At 38.0% G+C, this 22,443-nt stretch overlaps 1 protein-coding gene and 1 pseudogene across 2 annotated transcripts in view; both read left to right on the top strand.

Annotated features, from left to right (window-relative positions):
- FRMPD4 (FERM and PDZ domain containing 4) overlaps positions 1–22,443 on the top strand; it is a 748,742-nt gene that overhangs the window by 143,360 nt on the left and 582,939 nt on the right. The gene's annotated exons all lie outside the window — the stretch shown is intronic.
- LOC109387380 (40S ribosomal protein S15a pseudogene) lies at positions 13,329–13,707 on the top strand (annotated as a pseudogene).

Here is a 22,443-nt window from a genome sequence, read left to right as displayed (position 1 = left end):
AATGCAGTGCTACAAATCCATTCTGGCTTGGATCCTCGACAGCAGTTATCAGCATCTTGGTGAAGACACTGACTCTGGGTGGTAAGCACAAAACATGATATATAGATGATGTATTATAGAAATGTACACTTGAAACCTATGTAACTTTGCTAACAACTATCCCCCCAGTAAATTTAATAAAAATTAATAAATAGGGGCCAGCCGAGTGGCTCGTTGGTTAGGAGTTGGCTTGGGAGTGCCAGCTCTGAGCAGCAGGGCTGCCAGTTCGGATCCCACATAGGCCAGTGACGCTGTGCCCTCTATAGCTAAGATGGTGAACAACAGCTCGACCTGGAGCTGGGCTGCCGTGAGTCGCCAGTGACGGCGTAGGCTGCAGTCCCTGCTGCAGTGGGCTGCCGTGAGCTGCTGTGAGCGACCATCCAATGGCCAGTGACAGATTGCCTCACCCAGGAAGAGCGCAATGATAACACCAACATGGGCCAGTGAAGCGACATCCTCCACAACTAGACTGAAGAACAAAAGGACAGCAACTTGTCTGTTCCCCTTCCCCGATTCCCAAACGCTGTTTCCTCTCCCAATTCCCCAATAAAAGATCTTTGAAAATAAATTAATAAATAAATTACATAAATAAAAAGATTTTTAAAGCCTTAAAGAAAAAATAGAGAGTTGGGTTTATTAGGGCGAAGGTTTAGCCAAGTGGATTTGAGAGAAGGGGAGTGAAGGAAGGGGATTGTGGAATAAATTTCCACAAACCAAATTAAATGGAGAAGGAAGTGAAGAGAGAATGGGGGGTGACAGCTAAGGAGAAATAGTAGAATGAGCAAGGAAATAGGGGCTCCCTCCAAGGTCAAAGAAAAGCTCATTGAAAGAACTAGAGGCAGGGGAAGTTGTGGTGGAACCGGAGCTAACTGAGTTTAAGATTTCGGATATGGAGATGTTTTATGTGGAGATGATATAAAAATGGCCATGGGAGGAGGTGGAAATGAAGCAAAGTCGAAGAAAGGTAATTGCAGGTAAGGAAGTCAAGGATTTGAGAGCTAATATTGTGGAATGTGACTCCAAATTAAACTGAAGTGGAGAGGTAGTCATTTGGGGCTATTAAAGAAGAAACACTCCCATGCAACAAATAGAGAGATTTAAGGGTAATGGCAAGGAGGACAGGAGAGGAAGGTGGGACAAAGCTTGGGTGTCATCCACAGAGAAGGTGTTTTAAACCAAGGATGCAGGATTGGTGATCTACAGAAGTGGCTGTGCAGGTGAGGAGGTCAGAAACCCATTTCTCAACCACACCATTTATGAGATGTGGAGACGATGCAGATTTCATTTGAGATACTTTGAAGGAACACGTGGGAGAAAAGAAGAATCCATCAGCTATTATTTCACCGTCATGAGCAATCACTGTTAGCACATTTAAGAAGATTGCACTAGAGGTGGCATAATAGTTGGTAGGAGAGGGGACACACAATGCAGACAAGAAGGTAATGAAGTCTTTGACCTTGGGCTGTGGTGATTGGGATAGAGATGAAGAGAGATACAAGCAGAATCAGCATTCAGATGATCAGTTAATTTTTTTACCCTCCAATGCCAATTTATGGGTGTTATCTGTGTTCACAAGGCCTGCAAGGGTTTTCTTCTTGCTTATCCTTCATTCTGAGCTGCCATTCATCTAGTGCTTGCCTCCTGCTTCCTTCTACTAGGAGTTGATTTAGCTGAAAAAAAATTCATCTGTTACATAATCCTGTGTTACATGAAGCTTCAGGTGAAGCCACCAGCTTTACTGGCCCTTATTTTAGTACTTGGGAATAGAGTACCAGTTATAATACAGGTGGACCATTTGTGTCCATCCTTTCTGGTTCTTTCACTGGGATGGGACGCTCTGCCACCATCCCTGTAAATTATTCATCAATTGGATTAGATGAACTCATGTAGGCATTACTTGAAGGGGGTTACACTGTCCTTAACTGATTGGTTTCTTTGCTGAAACCGTTGTGTGTCTGAGTACACATGCACATATGTGTGCATGTGTACACACATGGCATATCAAAGTAGCCAGTGTTTGAGTGTTTCCTAGAGCCTAGTGTGTAGGCAGTGCTGGCATCACTGTAAAAGTTATGCAGTGGGCTGACAACCCAAGTTGGCAGCTGTTCTCTCCTAAAACTGTACTTCATGAAGTCGGCATGGGAAGCAGTCAGTCTCTGGAGCCGTTTGTGCCTGGCTTTTGGCATCACTCAGCTTCCAGTTTACTCAGTGTTGCATCGTTTGTACAGTCAGGATGCTCCATTTTTGGACTATAAAAGCATTGAACATTCTTTAATAAATAGATTTTTATTTGATGTCAAATCCAAGTTGAACGATGAAATAGCAATATAATTATGTTTTGGAGAATATTTTCCTCACTTTGACCAACATTTGTAAGTGGTTTATAGTTTCCGAAGCTCTTTAATGCACAATATGTTTTATTGCTTATACAACCCCACAGAGTTGCTACTGTGAGCCCCAATTTATAGATGAGTAAGTTAATTTTCAGAAAGGAAAATTGAATTACCAAAGGCTGGGTTTTAGTGACGGATGTAAGATAAAAACACTGGTTGTCTTGAAATCTAGGGATCTTTCTATTATAAGATACTAAGTTTGAACAAGGGGATTTTTGGTGTGTTACCAGTGTGTATTGTAATAACGTGTGTTCAACTTGAACTCACTGTGTTTCAAGGTTAACACTTTATAAATGGAACTAAATCATTGGAGCTTAGGCCAGGGACTGAAAGTTTATTTATCGATCCAGTCTGGCCTCTTGGGTTTCCTGGTATTTGGTAAATGGTACATTTGTCAGTACATTGGAAAAGCATTTTGTTTCCTCCAGAATGAAGAGCACTGCTCTTGAATTTGAAACAGAAGAAATGACTGTCCAATAGGGCTTTTGGGCACAAAGCATGAACAACAAACTTCGTGTTGGTACAGGAAGAAAATAGGCAATTTTTGTAGAGCCCCTCTAGCAACATCTACTTAAATCTATGCCTTAGAGATAATGGGAATATATGATAGTCCCTGAAAATCTGCATAGTAAGTAAACATACCTTTCTGTTCAAAAACTGTATCTAATGAGGTTAGTTGTGGTTAAGTGTGTTTATTTTCAAAGATATGCTTTACAATGTCATAATATTTTAATATTAAAATATAGGTAATGGAACTAAATTACGAACTATCAAAGTATTTCTACCTATATTACTTATTAATTACAAAGGGTGAAAAACCGCTTTCCCACAGATCAATCTGATAAACAAATGATCCAAGTTAACACCCATGATACTAGAACAAATGAACATCACGTGTACCCAGATACGATGCAGCGTGAGGGACACACTGTCACATCTGTGGGGTATCTGCCTCAGATGCTTAACCACTGTCTAATCATGAGGGAAACATCAGGCAAGCCCAGACTGAGAGACATTCTACACCAAAACAGGCCTAGACCCTTCAAAATGGAAATAGCATGAAAGGCAAGCCAGAAAAATGGTTCTGGGTTGAAGGAGTCTGGAGCGATGTGACAGCTAGATGAAATGAGGCACATCTGGATCACAAAACCCAAATTGCTCTAAAGGATATTATTAGGGGAATTTACAAAATAAAAGTTGAGCAAGAAAAAATAATGATATCTTTACAAATAATTGAGAACGTTTTGACACGTCTTTAAAAATAATATGAATTGATTTGAATGTTATTTTGAAAACAGTCTCGAGCTAAGAAATGAACAGCTTGCACAGACGCCTTTGAGCTTGCTTCATTATTTCCAAATGCAATAAAGATCAGAAATTCTTCCTATTTCAAAGGAAACAAATGTATGACAGAACCTTATTTCTGCTCAGTCATTATGTAACTTACACAGATCCATTGTACTTGCATAGAATTTTAAGATTTGGGTAGACTTTCTTTATTTTGATTTGTTTACCTGTACTAATTTTTTTTTAGTAACTTGAAAGACATTTTGTTTTTATACATGATCCCCCTTTTTAAAGTGTTTATCTGTTTACTGATTTGCCAATATGATTATTATGTACGAAGATTCTAAAATGGCCATCCAGGCACCATTGACACAGTCGTGTGGGGAAGTAGATTAATTTATAGACTCCTCAATTTTCATATTTCACCATTTAATATTCCACCTCCACACCTGGCAGAGCATCTGAGTTTGGCTAAGTACCTTTGTTAGAAACCATTTATCTGTGTATTTTTTATGCACGCTTCCTAAGCAGCCATGAGATAATGGCCCTTTGTTGGGTACTGGGACTATATAGATAAATTACACCATGTTTATCTCCTTGCGCAGGCAATGCACTGACTTATGAAACTTCTAGGTACTTCTCCAATGTTCACAGCTAGATTACTGGTAAATAGTTAGAGTTTTTCGTTTGAGAGGACGAGGAGGCCTACTTCTAAACCTGTGTTTTCTCACGAGGAATATATTTGTCAATAGTCTTTTCCCCCTTTTGTTCTTATTTATTTTAGATGCATTTTGACAAATGTATTATGTATTGTCATGTAACCACCATTACAATCAAGCTATAGAACATTTTTTTCATGCCAAAAAGTTCTCACTCGCTCCTTTACACCTATCTCCTTTTCCCCTCACCCCTGGTCCCTGATCTGAGTTCTGTCCTTAACTATTTTGCATTTTGCAGTGTGTGATATAAATGGAATCATACAGTGTGTGACCTTTTGGGGGTCCGTGGTTTTGTATGTATCAGTAGTTCCCTTTTATTGCTGAATAATATCTCATTAGTATGGGTATACTACAATTTGTTTATCCATTCACCAATTGATGGTGCATTTGCATTTCTAATTTTTGCCTGATGATGAATAATTGTATTATAAACATTCATATGCCATTTTTTCGGACATGATTTCATCTCTTCGATACTTATCTATGAGTGGGATTTCTGGGATGCGTATTAAATGTATATTTAAATTTTTTTTTAGATTTTATTGGGGAATTGGGGGAGGGGAACAGCGCTGGGGAATTGGGGAAGGGGAACAGACAAGTTGCTGTCCTTTTGTTCTTCAGTCTAGTTGTGGAGGTTGTGGCTTTGCTGGCCCATGTTGGTATTATCACTGCGCTCTTCACGGGTGAGGCAGATCTGTCACCGGCCATTGAACGGCCTCTCACAGCGGCTCACGGCGGCTTGTGAAAGCTCATGCCCGCTGCTGGCCAGCCCCACTGCAGCCTATGCCGTCGCTGGCGACTCACAGCAGCCCAGCTCCAGGTCAAGCTGTTGTTCATCATCTTAGTGGTCGAGGGCGCAGCATCACTGGTCCATGTGAGATCCAAACCAGGGCCCTGCTGCTCAGAGCTGGCATCCCAAGCCAATTCCTAACCAACGTGCCACTCGGCCGGCCGGCTCTCTATGTTTAACTTTTTAATCCATGTTAAATTGTTTTCCAAGGTAGCTGCACCACTTTCCATTCCCACTAACAATGTTATGAGATTTTCAGTTATTCCATGTACAACCTAGCACTGGATATTTTCAGCCTTTGTTCCTTTCAGTCATTCTAGGAGATTTGTAGTGGTATAACATTGTGAACTTAATTTTGTTTCAAAATGTCCTTTGTTAGCTCATTTATTTGAGTTGTAATACTTCCTTATGTATTCTAGATACAAACTCTTTAACGGATAATGTGGCTTGGAAATATTTTCTCCCAGGTCTGTGGAGGGCCAGTTCATGTTCTTAACAGTATCTTTTGTGGAGCATAAATTTCATGGTGTCTAAATTACCAATTTTTATTTTAGTCTGTACTTTTTACATCTATATCTAATAAATCACTGTCTACCTTCACAAAGGCATTCTCCTATGTTTTCTAGAAATTTTAGTTTCAGCTCTTACATTTAGGTCTATCATCGAAATGTCTTCTTAGGAATTTGTCTGTTACAACTAAGTAGCATAATATATTGGTGTAAATTTGTTTATCATATTTTCTTATAATCCATTTAACTTCCCTAGAGTTGGTAGTGATATCCAATCTTTCATTTTTGAGTGTGGCAATTTGTTTCTTCTTGTTTTGGTCAGGCTGACTAGAAATTTACCAATTTTAGTGATTTATTTTCTTTGTTTCTCTGTTTTCTACTTGATTGATTTCCCCTATGATCTTTATGATTTTTTTCCTGCTTGCTTTGGATATGATTTCTACTTTTTTCTAATTTCTTAAGGTAGAGACAGATTATTGGTTTGAGACCTTTCTTTTTTTCTAATATAGGCCTTTAGAACTATAAATTATCCCTAAGTACTACATTAGCTATATCTAAAAATTTTTCATGTATATAATTTTGTCTTAATTCAGTTCAAATACTTTCAGTTCCCTTTGTGATTACCTATATAGTATTTAGAAAATACTGTTTAATTTCCAAATATTTGGTGATTTCCTAAATTCTTTTCGGTTGTTATTTTCTAACTGAATTCCATTGTGGTTGGAGACCATACTTTAAATCATTCAATGTTTTTAATTTTATTGGGACCTCTTTTGAGGACTAGAATATGGTATATTCTGAGGAATATTAAATGGGTACTTGAAGAAAAATGTGTATTATGCTCTTTTGAGGGAGTGTTCTATAAATGTTAATTAGGTGTGTGTTTGCTGCTCTCTGTTCATTTTTGCCCCCTAACTTTAATTTTTAGCATGGATATATAGATGCTACTGCTTTGTGTGCGTGACTTAACACTCAGGCAATGACTGGGCAGAGGTTGTGCTCAAAGCCCTTTGGCTCCACACTCTGCCAATGAATTTGTGTGGGGGTTGGGACCCTATTCAGAGTTCAAGTGATTTTCAAGTTGGCCTTGGCTTTTACTTTCCGCTGGGCACTTTCGGCTCTCCTTGCCCGCCCATACATGTAATTTTCCCAGTCAGTTGGAGACGTGTGGAGAGATTTCCTTGCAGTTCTAAGGTGATCTCATTTCCAGGACCATTTCCTTGTTACATTTCTGCCTTGCTTCATTGGCCGTGAAGGCTGAGGCCAGTAGGGCTTGGGTTTTCTCCTTTTGTTTCCTACCGCGTGACTACTTTTGCTGACAACATTGTTGGGACTGGGTTTTCTGCTCTGCTCTAAACCAAGTCAACTGTCTTTGGCAGTGAAGTCGATGGTTTTCAGTTGCTATCGCCATACCTGTACAACTACCTTTCCTGTCTACTAAACCAGACAGTGGGGTGGGGGCAGCCCCTGTAGGCTGGCCGCTAATTCCCACAGTTCTTTCCTGAAGTAAGTGGAGTTTTTCATGACTCAGTGCTTCTCTGTTCGGCGTTTGCTTTTGGTCAATGTTTGGAGCTCTGAAAGGTTGTTAGTGAGCATTTTGTCCACCTTTATATGTGTTTGTTGGGAAGAGGATTTCTCATAATCATCACTGTCATACATGGAAGTCCTGCCAATTACAAGGATTTTAAAAGAAAAATGTATGCCCTTTTTTTGTGGTGAAAGAAATGATATATGGCTAAGTTAATGAGCTAATGATGAAACCCTGTAATTCAAATAAGAAGATCATTGAGATTGATGAAGATGTAAGTTTGAAAGTAAATTCAATATCAAGTTGAAGAAAAAGAAAAGTTAAAAGCTTCTGAAAGAGCTGTCTTTGGTGATCTGTTGTGTGGCTGGCTATAAAGGAGAGAAAGTCATTTAATATAATGATGCAGAAAAAGAATTTAATTATGTTAAAAAAATCAGAGTTAAAAGAGGCCTCTGTTATTCTCTAATCCAGTTCGTCTCCAAACACTGAACTGTGGATTATTAGGGCCTTTGGGACCTGTGAAATGTTTTCCTCAGTTTGTAGTACAATTAAAAAAAATAGTAACAATTTAAAATGCTTTCCATAAAGCTAAATGTAATTAATTTAAAGGACTACATTTTAACCAATGCAACATTGTTTTCCTACAGTTTGGCATGAAAATATTCTTTCTCTTCTATGAAATGGTGGTAATAGATAAATCTACATCCCTTTGTTCTTATTAAGCAAAATTAAAACTTTTTCACTGTGTTTTATTCTCTAGGTTTTAAAATTTTACTGCGGGTCCTGAGAAATCAAATGTTTTTCTCAGTTTCACTCAATTTTTTTTTATTTTTTAAAGATTTTTATTGGGGATGGGGGGAAGGGAAACAGACAAGTTGCTGTCGTTTTGTTCTTCAGTCTAGTTGTGGAGGACGTTGCTTCACTGGCCCAAGTTGGCACCATCATTGCGCTCTTCCCAGGCGAGGCAGATCAGTTGCCGGCTTCTGGACGGCCGCTCATGGAGGCTGCTGGCCGCTCACGCTGGCTGCTGGCTACACACGGTAGCCCATGGCAACCCGCTGCCGCAGGGGCTGCAGCCTACGCTGTCGCGGGCGACTCACGGCAGCCCAGCTCCAGGTTGAGCTGTTGTTCAGCATCTTAGCTGTGGAGGGCAGTGTCACTAGCCCTCATATGTGGGATCCGAACCGGGGCCCTCTGGCGTCCCAAGCCAGTTCTTAACCATCGTGCCACTCGGCCGGCCCTCACTCAATTTTTTTAAGAGGAGAAAATATCATCCTGTGATATGAGAATATATTGGGTTGTTAAAAAAAGTCATGACGCATTTTTGCAACAGAAAACAAAAAAACACGTCATGACTTTTCCGACAACCCAATAGTTTGTCTTCATAAGAAAGGCTTTTTATTTAACTGGCAAGAAAAATGAATTACTGCTTTCCCTTCTCTAATTTAGCTGTTTGAGTTAATTTTTACCAATTTTCTGAGTGATAAAATCTTATTTGGGCTTGGGAAAAAATTTACCCATAGTTTTAAATCTTTCTTTTTAAAATCAGTTTAGCAGTGATTAGATGACTTTACAACTGTCCGTCCAGAATCATACTCACGTAATTTTATTGTGCCTTCATCACAACACTTGTATTTTAAAGGTCTTTGAGCTTTGTATGGATATGCAAATGATTTATATATCATGTCTCTCTTCCTGTTGACAAGCGACCAGCTCATTCTTACTCTGTTGGCTCTGTCTACTGGAAAGACATGAGCTTTACACAGTGGAGACCACCGTCATTCATTTACTAATCTTTCATTGAACATTTCTAGGTGTTGGCTTCATTGGTTTAGTTATGAGAGATAGGAAATTGAATAATGAATGCTCAAACGAGAGGGAAAAGCAAAAGTTTGCAGTGCACTGATAAGTGCTGCAGGGAGCGTGTGCAAAGGGTAAAGTGAGTTTAGTAATATTGGACAGTTCTAGGGAGGGGCCTATGAGGAGGTGACCAATTTGAGCTGGATTTTGAATGATGAGTAGAGTTTTTCTATGCCACGTTCGTAGAGTCAGACACTGATGAGCAATTTAAGCATTTCAGCTTTCAATTATATAACTCCTAGTTCTAAAATTCTGCTCTCAGATCAGTGCAGACCCAACCATTTCACTGGATAAATAAATTGCTGGCTGTGGTCTCATGAACCACGAGCTCTTACTTTGCCTTAAATGGTACAGTAAGAGGCTTCTCTTGGCCAGTTTGTGTGCTGGGAAAATTGCTATGGAAACAAAAGTATCCTTTCTAAATTAGTGATTATTAATGCTGCATAGTTTAATAATAATAGCAAACACAGACATCAGTTTCTATATATTAGAAAACATTCTTAATTAGTGGTTGGCAAACCTTTGCCTGTGGGCTGGATCTGGCCTGCTGCCTGTTTTCAGACAGCCTGAGAGCTAAGAGTGATTTTTGCATGTTTAAATATTGAAAAAGAAAAAAGAATATTGATATTTATAAACGATGTAAAATTCAGATTCCAGTGTCCGTAATAAACTTTTATTGGTGTATAAGCATACTCATTCATTTATGAATATAAGTACATGCTCTTTTCATTCTAAAACAGCAGAACTGAGTAGCTCAATGGAGACCATACGGTCTGCAAAACCTAAATATTTCATACCTGGTCCTTTATAGAAAAATTGTGCCAGCCATATTCTACACACATAATAAGGAATCCTTTTGAGAACTAGGTTGAAGATTTTTCTCTCTAAATATGCTTTGTGTTTACTCACAGGATTATTAGCATTCGGTAACCACCTTTTATTATTTTTCTTTGGGCTCTAAGGACATTATAAATAGGGAAACATTTTTACTTATTTGTCCTTTCCCAGGCTTGAAGGGTCCTAGATCATATCAACATTAAACATCAGAACCCAAAATTCATGTGAGGGCTGGTGTGTGATTTCCAATTCCAGAGGAAGACTTCTGTTTTTCTCTGCAGGAGCCCATGTTGAGATGGACATGTTACCCTACATCTCTTAGCCAGTGAAGGAATTTTTTTCCAGACTATTCTTTTGCTCAGGCCTATAGTCCTTCAAGGGTCCTTGGCAAGCAGGAAATTAAACTCAGAATTGAGACTTAAGAAGGAAAATTGAGGAAATATCACTAAACAGGTGGGTAAATCCAAATATTATGACTAAATGAGACAATGTTAATGTCCAACATTTAGGGTCATAAAAAGAAAGGGGAAAATAAATGAATGGGCTACAGTGACACGTAAAATGCATGAGGGTAGTTTCAGAGTTAAATCGCAGTGAGGTTCCTGTATTCTTGGGAACAGATAGACATGCTGATTAATTTGTGACAAAATATACTTTTGATTCAAATTGCTGTTAGGAATGAAGAGGATCATGGCCTAATGAAAAACGATACATGTTAACCTAAAGATACACACTGTACCTGAACTTTTATGATCAAGTAAGTACGTAACCTTAAATATATATAAAGCAACTATTTACAGAATTACAAGGAGTAACCTATAAGTCCATAGTGGTAGGTTTTAATACACCATATTTTTGTAATATTTTATTCAGGTGGGTGATAGATCCACAAGTGTTTTTTATAATAAATGTCACACTTTTTGTGGTAGACGGGGTAACAAAGGAAACCTTACTATAGAAGGTGCATTTTAATTTAGAAAGAAAACTGTTGTACAAAACCTCATGTGGTGGTGGTGATGATGAAATGTTATAGATACCGCAAGCATCCAACCAACCAACCATCCATGAACTCAGTAAATGCCCAGTGTTGTACCAATCACTGGGATTGTTAAAATGATGAAAAAGAAATAAACCACTTTCCCTTTCCTCCAAGTCCAGCAGAAAGGAATATAGGAAAGTAAACAGTTATAGCACCATATGAGTAGAGATATATTCCAAATGCTCCAGAGCATGGAAGAAGTAATAACTTGGTCAGTGGAGGCAATTTTCAGCTGTGTTGAATGTAGAGAATATAGAACAACTTTTTCATTAAATTGAGCCAACGATTTTGTTCATTAAACATTTAGACATATTTTATGGCATACTTCAAAGAAATCTTTAAATTTTTGAACCATATATGTTGAATTAACATGGTAGTAAGGACCAATTGCTTTCTGCCATTTAGATGACTTGTGCTAAATAAGGATACCAAAATGTTTCCAGGCTCCATTATCTTGAGGTAATTTCTTGTAGTTGGTGGTACCTTCAAATGAATCCTTTGTAAATCACTCTGTCAGATGTATAGAGAGGGAAGCTTGTGAAATTGTTTCTTGTGGTCATTAAATGCCCTTTGTCTTTTGCCTAGAGCTTGGTATATTGATGGTGTAACCAGTCTGTCGAAGAAATTTATAGGGTTGTAGCTTTGATCTTACCCAGAGAGAGAATCAGAAGGGAGTGGGGAGGAGGAGACATCTTGAGTACTCACATAATGTCTTTACACTATTCCCACCAATAAATTGTTTGGTGACTGTTTGGATGGGTAAACTAATATATACTTTGGCTCCCATAGCAAAATGGGTGTAGTAGGAAAGCACTGAATTGAAAACCAAGGAGCATGAAATGTGTTGTCTTGTCAGTTGTGTCACTCTGTGACACGGATGATCAGTCAGCCATTCCAAAGCAATCCTTGGATATCCAGGTGTTTTTACCCCACAACTTTTCAATGACCACTTAGGCATCCCTCCCTCCACCCGCACCCCCAATTCCAATATTTTGGGTCCTTTACAAGTCTCTCACTTAAGGCTGTTCTCTCAATTACTTATTTTAAACAACCACCAACAAAAAGGAACCTATAATAAATTGACAATAATTCCCTAATAGTAATATTAATAAATCTCTAACATGGCAGTATTTGGGGCCAAGAACCAAGGTATTACAGAAGGTAGACAAGTGTTTAAGGGAAACGAAAAGGTTAGTGTAAGAGGGTAGTCAATGTAAAGGTATTCTAAACTTGGGGCCATATCTTTCCTGGCTAAATCTATGACATACTGAAAGATTCAGGATTCTTATAAAACACTGCTAAGAATTAAACGGAAGTTGCTGATGCCAGGTGGGGGGTGTGGGGGTGGGGGGACAGTTTCATGTGGGATCAAAGCTCAGTCAAAGCCTACACATCACAAATGAAAAAGGCGAGAAGAAAACCTTCAGGTGAACAACCTAACTGTGGCCAGTGCTTAATTGTAAGCCTCTTTAAACTGTTGATGATGACATTTAGATAACAGATGAATTGCCACTGAATTCCAATTATGGGCTCTGGTGCGAGGGACCCGACTGTTTGCATTTGCGGAGACAGACAGTGGTTTAAAGGACAAGCAGGTGGGAAGATGACAAACAGATTATCTCCCACAGGCCAGTACCCTCCCTCTGCTCCCCAGACCTGTCCTCAGTATTATGGTTGATTTGCTCTGGTTCCTCACAACTTTGTTTAGTTTCTTAAAATTCTAATTGACACATGCACCCACCCCCTCCATTCTCATTACCCTGTTCTTCTCATCTTATTCTCCCCCTCCATATAATTTACTGATTTATTATGTTTATTGTTTGCGTTTGCCTCTTCTCCCTAGAATGAGGGTATCTATTTTCATTTGGTCACCGTCTTCATTTTGGTTACCATCTGGTCAGGAAATATTTGTTGAATTGAGCTTAATTAACTCTGATCAGATGAAAATGGAAAGGTTTTCACTGGAACAGATCTCACTTCCAAGAAGCAAATGGAAAGAAAAGTACATACCAGGAAAATGTTAACCTAGTAAAACATGTTTGATATTGAAAAAAGTTATAAAGGTGTGAGGTGACAAGTCAATTTATTAATGTATAGATGTTGCCAGTCGCTGCCTGAGCTTACCCAAAGAAGAAATGAATTTGCCACACTTAACAAAGAGTTCTTAGGGGGTTTTGGATTGAACCAGAAAATAATAGCGGGCTTAAGGTATGGGGGCAGGGAAAGATGTGGTTAAAATAAGCTATGTCTATCTCAACCCAATGCCTTTTGTTCATAAAAGGCCACAGATTGTTTCCGCCATCTTTCTGTGCCACCATAAGGTGCGCATGAGCCTCCTGGCTGCTGCTCTCAAGAGCATCAACAATGCTGACGAGAGGCAAACAGCAGATTCTTATTAGGCTGTTCTCCAAAGTCATCATCCGGTTTCTGACTGATGATGAAGCATGGTTACATCGGTGAATTTGAAATCACTCATGATCACAGAGCTGGGAAAATTGTTGCGAACCTCATGGGCAGGTCAAACAAGTGTGGAGTGATCAGCCTCAGGTTTGATGTGCAACTCAGAGGTCTAGGAAAATGGCAGAACAACCTGGTCTAGTCCTGGCAGTTTGGTTTCATTGTACTGACAACCTCAGCTGGCATCATGGATCACGAAGATGCTGATGAAAACACAACGGAGGGAAAATCCTAAGTCTCTTTTTCTAGGGATATACTACAATATGCAAATAAAGTACCTCAATGGACCAATTTTTTTTTTAAAGGCAACAGAGCTGGAAGAAGGGTAGTGGATTAGGAGAGGGTGGGAGGTGAGTATGATTCATGCTTCTGGGGGTTAGGACTTCAATCTGATTTGATGTTTAGAAAATGTATAATTAGACATTTTATAAATTAGATGAGAAATGAGACATTCTGTTTGCTTGGACCTTGTGGGTTCAGGATTCATAGGGGATATAGTAAATAAAAGAAAAGAGGAAATCCCCAATTTTTTTCAATGGCTACATAACATTCTATGCTAGGAATATACCAAAATTTATTTAGCAGTCCCCATCTTGATGAGTATATGGGGTGTTTCTATGTTTTATTACAACAAATAATGTTGTAACGCTCATTATATATTTTAGCAATTATGTAATTATGTCTGTTCAAATGACTCCTACAAATTATGGTATAAGATAGTAAAATGCTTAATTGAATGGAAATTATGTTTTTTTGGACCCTGTGTAAGTTTAACTTCCAGTACTTATTTTTAGAAAAAAATATTTTGATACTATAAAATTCTTTGAAGGAAAGAATATAAACACTGTACAGTAATTGAATGCTAAATTAGTGTGTACATAATGAAGACAGGCATTTATTTTAATTATCCAAAATTTGGCAGATGTCCCTTCTGGTTTCATTTGTCAATTAGTTACATTACTTTGATGGTGTTTTTGAACAGAGCATCATTTAGTCTCATCAGCATCACTGAAAACAATCAAAATCAGAATTACTCTTTTTAGTTAGTTTTCTTGTGTCTTGTCTTATCTGTCATAAATGGAATATATTTCAATATTTAGATCATGAATTTTGATTTGGGTATACTGTCCTGTGTTTATGATATATTTTAAGGGGTGGTAAAATACAGAAATCTCACCAAGTATTGTTGGGGCCTGAGATATTCAAAGAGAAAGAATAGCTAGACATAATAATTAAGGTTTACTTTTTCAAGGGCTCAAATAGTTTAACCATCTTAGTGGAAGTCATCCTAAATCAGCATTAGTCACCGCCGACAGTATTAGTTTCCTATTCTGTGTACACCAACAATGGCTTGAAACAGCACACATTTAGTTTCTCACAGTTTCTGTGGGTCAGTAGTCCAGGCCTGGATTTGCTGAGTCCGCTACTCTGGCCCCCTCAAAGGCTGCAATCATGAGGGTGGAGATCATGGTGGCCATATTAGAATTCTGCCTTACCATGCCTTAAACAGGCCATCTAATACTTCATTTGGTATTTTTTGAAAATGCAGGAGCAATATTATGAATAGCCACTCCTGTACTTTGCTCTTACACTGATATTAGAATTGTCAGTATCAGCTTTTGGATTATGGTGACAATCAGTTCTCCTGCCTCTGTCTTTTTATCCTTGCTTTTGAGTTGGTTTCCTGAGGCCTGAGTTTCTAGACTGCTTATCACTAGATAAATAAAAAATTATTTTCTGGGGCTGGTAGGAAAGGTCTTTCAAAAACCTAGACTGTCAGTCAGCTTCCTCTTACAGTATTTCTATAAATCTCTTACATTGTTTTCCTCTCACCATTTTAGATCTTTCCCACCAATAGGTTCAGTAAAATAAAATTACACAGGGAACACAGAGGGTGTCACCTGTCATTCACAAGCAGAAATTACATCAAGAAATATTGTCCTAAAACAGAAGGATTATATTTCATATAAGACTCAATCATCAAATAAAACAACTTTAAGTTCATTGAAGGGTAAGTTGGAAAATAAATGCTAATAAATAAAAATGGTATACCATGATGTGTCACACCATTTTTCATGTATTGGTTTCATAAATAATTTTTATAAAGCATAATACACACGGTTGCTTAGTATTTGTGGTATAAAAACACATTTGCCCTGCAAATGGGAGTGTCTTTTTTGAAAAGATTTTATTGGGGAATTGGGAGAGGGGAGCAGCATTGGGGAATTGGAGAGGGGGAACAGACAAGTTGCTGTCCTTTTGCTCTTCAGTCTAGTTGTGGAGGATGTTGCTTCACTGGCCCATGTTGGTATTATCATTGCGCTCTTCCCGGGTGAGGCAGTCGCTCGCCGGCCATTGGACAGCCGCTCACGGTAGATTTACAGCAGCCCCACTGCAGCCTACAGCGTTGCCGGCAACTCACGGCAGCCCAGCTCCATGTCAAGCTGTTGTTCGCCATCTTAGCTGTAGAGGGCGCAGCATTACTGGCCCTCATGTGGGATCTGAACCGGCAGCCCTGCTGCTCAGAGCTTGTGTTCCCAAGCCAACTCCTAACCAATGCGCCATTCGGCTGGCCCGGGAGTGTCTGTTGGCTTCACGTTTCTGGAGGGTGGGCCACAGATTCACTTTAAAAATGTTATACCCTTTGACCATATCATTCAAGCTTTTAGCTGACCCAAAGAAAATCATCAGCTATCCAACCAAAGAATTTTGTATAAATGTTTCTTATTTATCATGAGACAAATTTAAAGGTCATGAAACTAAAATGTCTAATTATATATCATGGTTAAATTAAAATATTGTACATTGTAGTATGTTAAAGTCATAGGAAAATGCATTTTGAGATTATTTCATGACAAAGAAGAATGTTCATCATTTCATTAGCTGAGTTTTCAACCCCTGACAATTTTGCACACACTCCCCCACCACCAGGAGGTGTTTTGCAATATCTGGAGACATTTTCAGTTATCAAAAGTAGGAGACAGGGGTGCTACTGGCACCTAGTGAGGAGAGGCCAGGGGCACTGCTGAACATCCTAAATGCATAGGATAGCCCCTCATAACAAAAAATTATCCAGCCCAGTAGTCAGCCGTGCCAGTCGGTAGTGCTGCACTAAGTGAAAGTAGCCTACAAACCTATAGGAAATGTGAGTCCAACACAGTCCTAACTATATGCTTTCCTAGCTCTCTCTACGTCTTTTTAAATTGTTTTCTACATTTCAATTACACTTGACATTCAATATTATTTTCTATTAGTTTCAGGTTTACAGCATAGTGGTTAGACATTTATATAATCTATACAGTGATCCACTCAATTACTCTAGTCCCCACCTGGCACTATACATAGTTATTACCATATTATTGACTGTATTCCTTATGCTGTACATCCCCATGATTATTTTGTAGCTACCAATTTGTACTTCTCAACCCCTTCCCCTGTTCTACCAGCCCCCCAACCCCCTCCTAAATGGCAACTATCAGTTTGTTCTCTGTGCCTATGAGTCTGTTTCAGGTTTGTTTGTTCATTTATTTTGTTCTTTAGATTCCACATATGAGTGAGACCATATATGGTGTTTGTCTTTCTCTGTCTGACTTATTTCACTTAGCATAATACCGTTTAGGTCCATCCATGTTGTTGCAGATGGCAAGATTTCATTCTTTTTTTTTTATGGCCAAGTAATTTTTCTGTGTTGTGTGTATGTGTGTGTCTCAAAATTACTTTATCCAGTCATCTATTAATGGGCACTAAGGTTGCTACCATATCTTGACTGTTGTAAATAGCACTGCAGTGAGCACAGGGGTGCATATATCTTTTCGAATTAGTGTTTTGCATTTCTTCAGATAAATACCCAGGAGTGGAATTGCTGGGTCCTAAGGTAGTTCTATGTTTAATTCTTTTGAGGAACCTCCACACTGTTTTCCATACATAGTGCTGCACCAATCTGCAATCCACCAACAGTGCATGAGGGTTCCCTTTTCTCCACATCTTTGCCAGCACTTGTTTTTTGATTTATTGATGATAGCCGTTCTGACAGGTGTGAGATGGTATCTCATTGTGGGTTTTATTTGCATTTCTCTAATGATTAATGACGTTGAGTACCTTTTCGTATGTCTATTGGCCGTCTCTGTGTATGTCCTCATTGGAGAAATGACTATTCAGGTCCTCTGCCCATTTTTTAATTGGATTGTTTGTTTGGTGTTGAATAGTACCTCTTTGACGTTTAACTACCTGAATTCACTTTAAAAATAAGTTCATCTGTATCAGCGGTTCTCAAAGTAGAATCAAGTGCAGTAAAGTAAACTTCCCAGAATGATTCCATGAATGCTAAAAAAAATGGTGTGTTTTGTGCACAGACCAGAGTTTATATAAAGAGTAAAACCATGGGAGAAGAAGCAGTTGGATGAAGGCCAGGAAGAGCAGCATTTTATCCCTATGACTGAACTGTTCTGATTTTCATAACAAGCTTTATTTTGCTTATACAGACCTTTCACAGTTCTTAAGTTTATTCCTAGTTTACTAGCATCTGAAAATAAATTTTCATCTTTGCCAAAATTTTGGGCTACTTTAAATAACAGAATTTTATGATCTTTGTGCGTTTTTCCTAATTATATTTTCAAATTGGTTATTGGTGGTATATAGGAGTACTTTAGTTTTATAAGATTTTCAATGTCACCATGGTACTGATTTATTTTATTTTATTTTAAATTTTATTTTATTTTTTATTCATTTATTTTTAGCTGAGCCATCCTGCCACCTGTTGGCAGCTCAGCGGAAGCTCAGCTCGGGCCGTGAATCGAACCTGTGACTCTGTTGCTCAGAGTTCACACTCTTGAGCGAGCCCTTAACCAACTGAGCCACTCGGCTGGCCAGTTTTTTTTACTTTTTTAGCTGAGCATGGTACTGATTTTTAGTGTTAGTTTTTTTGGTTTTTCTAGCCAGTAGAATTTTCTTTTTTTTTTTTTTTAAATTTATTTATTTATTGTTAGTTTCAGGTGTACAGAACAATGCAATAGTTACCCTTTTCACCCTCACAAAGTAACAACCCCCCACCCCCCATCCACTGCCCTCCTACCCCCATATCATGCTTATCTATTACAATTCCATTGAATCCGTTCCCGCACTCTACTCCGTGCCCCGAGGTTATATGTATATATAATTATAGTTGATATACAGTGTTATTCAACATCAGTATTTTCTAGGTATAAAATTGCATCAGAAGGTTATGACAAAAAATATTCATGGCACCTTTTTCTGTCATTTCCCAATATTTATGTTTCTTATATTCTTTTTTTTTAATGTAAATGAAATCATTTATTATTGTATCTTTTACTCAGCATGTTTTCAAGGTTCATCCATGGAGCATGTATTAGTAGTTCACTCTTTTTTATTGCCAAATAATATTTCATTGTATGTATATACCACACTTTATTTCTCTATTCATCAGTTGATGGACATTTGATCTCATATTCTCTATATATTGCATTAGATAAGACTTCCATTCCAACGTTGATTAGTTTAGATGAGAAAAGTTGAGAATATTGCCTTATTTATGGCTTTGAGAATGCTTCTAGTATTTTATCACTGAAAATGAAATTTACTGTAGATTCCTGGTAGACATCATTATTTAAATTAAGAAGGTTTCCCATCATTCCTATATTATTTGTTTTTATAAGAACAGAGATTATAATTTATCAAATGCTTTTTATTATCTATTGAAAAGATAATATGCTTTTCTGCTTTAGCAGAGTAATGTAGTGAAATCCATTCATATATTTCCTAATAGTGATTGCATGGCTGTGGGATAACGAAATATACATAATGAAGGTTGCTCATATTTTACTTTGTAACTGTGTGTGCGCAATATTAAGTGAAAAAGGTCTGTAGTATTTTTTAATTTGTACTGTCCATTTTCAGAGATTCTTGGCTTAGTAAAAATAGAAAACAAATTTTCATCTTTGCCTAAATATTGGGATACTTTAAATAACAGAATTATATGATTTTTGTACATTTGTTTGAATTTTTATATAAAACCATTTATACCTTTGTTGAGGTTGATTTGGAATACATTTTCAAATTCTTCTGTGGTTATTAGGCAACCCTGTTACCTGTATCTCCTTGACTTAATTTTTAAAGTTTGTGTTTTCATAGAAAACTGTTCATTTCATCTAGGTTTTTAAAATTTATCAGTGCTGCATATAGGGAAATACTAAATGAATTTATTTTCATTTTAATAAAGACAGCTAGATTCCACATAGACTATTACCTATGGTGTTTTCATTGATGATTATAATGACTGTTTATATCACAGTGTTATTTTCGTAAATGCAATAAGTTATTGAATCTCATATTTTTAAGTAGGGACGGATCGAAGATCCAGATGAATGATTAGTTTAGCTTTTCCCCTACTTTGTACCTCTCTGGCATACTATCCGTGGATATTGTTGTTGCAGTCACAAAGCTCGTGAGCTTCACGTATTCGATAGATCAGAGTTTGGAATTAGGAAAGATTTTATTTATTGAAATGGCACGTTAAGGAGAAGATGGGAGATTTCTGGTTTTCTCAAATTCATCTTAAGCACTCCTTGAGGCCCAAGTGTCTTTTATCCTAAGGGGAGGGAGGAAGGGCGGGGAAAGAGGCGGGACCTAAGGAAAAGGGCAAAAAATCTTCAAATGTCTTTGTTCCCAGTCAGACTGGAAATTCAGTCTGAACTCCTTCAGTCAATTAGCATATCTATAGAATTGCGGAACTCCTGGCTGGAATTAAGGTAGAGAGGAGCCTGTCACCTTGTTACAATTCCAGGCATTGTTTTAGGTGCTGTATGTCTGTAATCTCATTTTATTCTCCAAACAACCCTATTAAGTAAATAGTAACACTGACATTGTACAGATGATTAAATGCGTACTAAAGAGGACATTGTATTTGTTCAATATTCCAGAACAAGTTAGTGGCAGAGTTGAGCTTTTAACCAAATATTGTGGCAGCAGGAGAAAATTCATGAAACAGGAGGAAAATCCTTTTCCCTACCTATTTTAATTTCTCCAGTGGAGTTCTGTGAATGAGATTGGCCAAAGACACATTAACAAGGCAAACATAAACAAGATTATTACCATGTGTATCCTGGTTTACATTTGGAGCACTTAGAGATGAGTAACCCAAAGGAGGGCTTAGAATTTAGGTGAAAGTACCAATAAAGCCAAAGGGGGTTTGAGCCTTCTGGGCAGGAGAGGCAAATTAAGAGATTACCAGGAAAGAATGGTAAACAAGGGTTGTTTTATATGGTTTGTTCTACAGATTTAAGTGAGAGCCTTCCTCTTCCTAGTTAGGAGAGGAAGACATCTCTACAAATAGAAATTTCCTTTATAAATGGAAATGTCCATGACAAAAGAAAACCTTTTGCCCTTTTTTTAGAACTTTGGCTGATTCTCAGTGGCCTTTATCTCAAAAATAATTCCTATGTCAAAGAGGCACATTTTGGCATGGCCTCACGGGTCTACTTGAAACTTGACAGACACCTGGCCAAGAAATGTTTGTGCTGTGTGAGTTACTGGTCAGGTGTTCTTTTCTAGAGTTGAATCAAAGGATATTTTAAGTCTGTCACTGAAAAGATTTGAATGTGGAGGTTTGGAACTATCATCATGAGGTGCAGAAGGATGAAAAAGCAGGGAACACTGAGGTTAATCTACACAGAAATAAGAAATCCGTCATGTAGTTTATTAGATGATTTCTCCAGTGCTTTAAAAAAATGAAAATACATCATAAGAATCCTTGACAACATATCCTGAGAGAAAAATTTTTCTAGGACTTGATATAGTGATTAGTTGAGCCCTGAAATATTTGAAAAAAATGTTTATTTCAGTGGATTAATATAACTTTTTAATAGATTACTAAAAGTTTTCTGTCTGGTATAACAAAAATGAGTGAATTTGTGGAGAAAGTTATATAGCTTGAACCCTACAAGTTAGTAATAAGTACGCAGAATTCATGTGGTTTTTACATGTCAGTGTGAATAATTAACAATCTCCATTTACTAAATGAACATGAGGCAGTTAACATGAAAATGGAGTAATTAGGCTTCTGTAGTTTGTAAAAGGATATTAAGATTCCTATTTGCAAATACTATTGAATTTTCAATCATTCTGAATTGGCAAATTGAGTGGGCGGTGTGTCTTAAGAAGCCAGTGAATACTAGAAGGAAATGAAACATTAAACCTTTAAACAGATTTCTGTTTGAGCTCCAAGTATTCTTATTTGTCCCTTTCAAACAGATGTCCCTGGACAAGATCAGGTACTGAGGGCTTGTGAGATCACTTAGCTGGAAATGCATAGTGCCTCATGGTGGTGAAAGAGAAAAAAAGCAGAGTGTGTATTTAGCCAACACCAAGTAGTGACTAGTTACTATTTCATATTGTCGTGGATGGAACCAAGGCTTACTCAAATGCCTATTTCAGCACCTAGGACAGTTCCATTCAAACTACACAGGCAGGATGGCTCCATGGATCAGGACTGGCCGGCCACCTAGTGGCTACATTTCTCCTTCCTCCATCTCTTCTTGTGACCACTTATTGAACGTGAGTATCTCAAACCCAGTGAAAGCTCATACTGCTCTCCGACCAATAGCCAGTAAGTTGAGTGACAAGGAGTTGGGGCTGGGAAAGCCACTTCATTTGGAAAGCCTGCAAGCCGATAAAGTGGCAGACTAGGGTCCTAAAGAACTGTCTTGAGAAAGTACAGTTTAGGCTTCTTTTATGTCAAGGGAAGGGGGAAGCGGGAGGGTTTGGAGGTCAGGAGTTGATTGATGGCTGCAGACACCTGGATGTATGCAAGGGTCTGAGTGGGATGGTGAAACTTCTTTGTTTTTGGTCAACAAGCCCAGGTTGTCATGGTCGCAGTCACAAGGTTCCTATAAATCTTTTGATTTACAATCATTATTATTATTATAAAAAAATTTTTAAAGATTTTATTGGGGAATTGGGAGAGGGGAGCAG

This window comes from Hipposideros armiger, unplaced genomic scaffold, assembly GCF_001890085.2.
Source record: "Hipposideros armiger isolate ML-2016 unplaced genomic scaffold, ASM189008v1 scaffold_155, whole genome shotgun sequence".
Taxonomy (NCBI): Eukaryota; Metazoa; Chordata; class Mammalia; order Chiroptera; family Hipposideridae; genus Hipposideros; species Hipposideros armiger.
The sequence above is the reverse complement of the archived record's forward strand: the minus strand, read 5'-3'. Positions and strand labels throughout refer to the sequence as shown.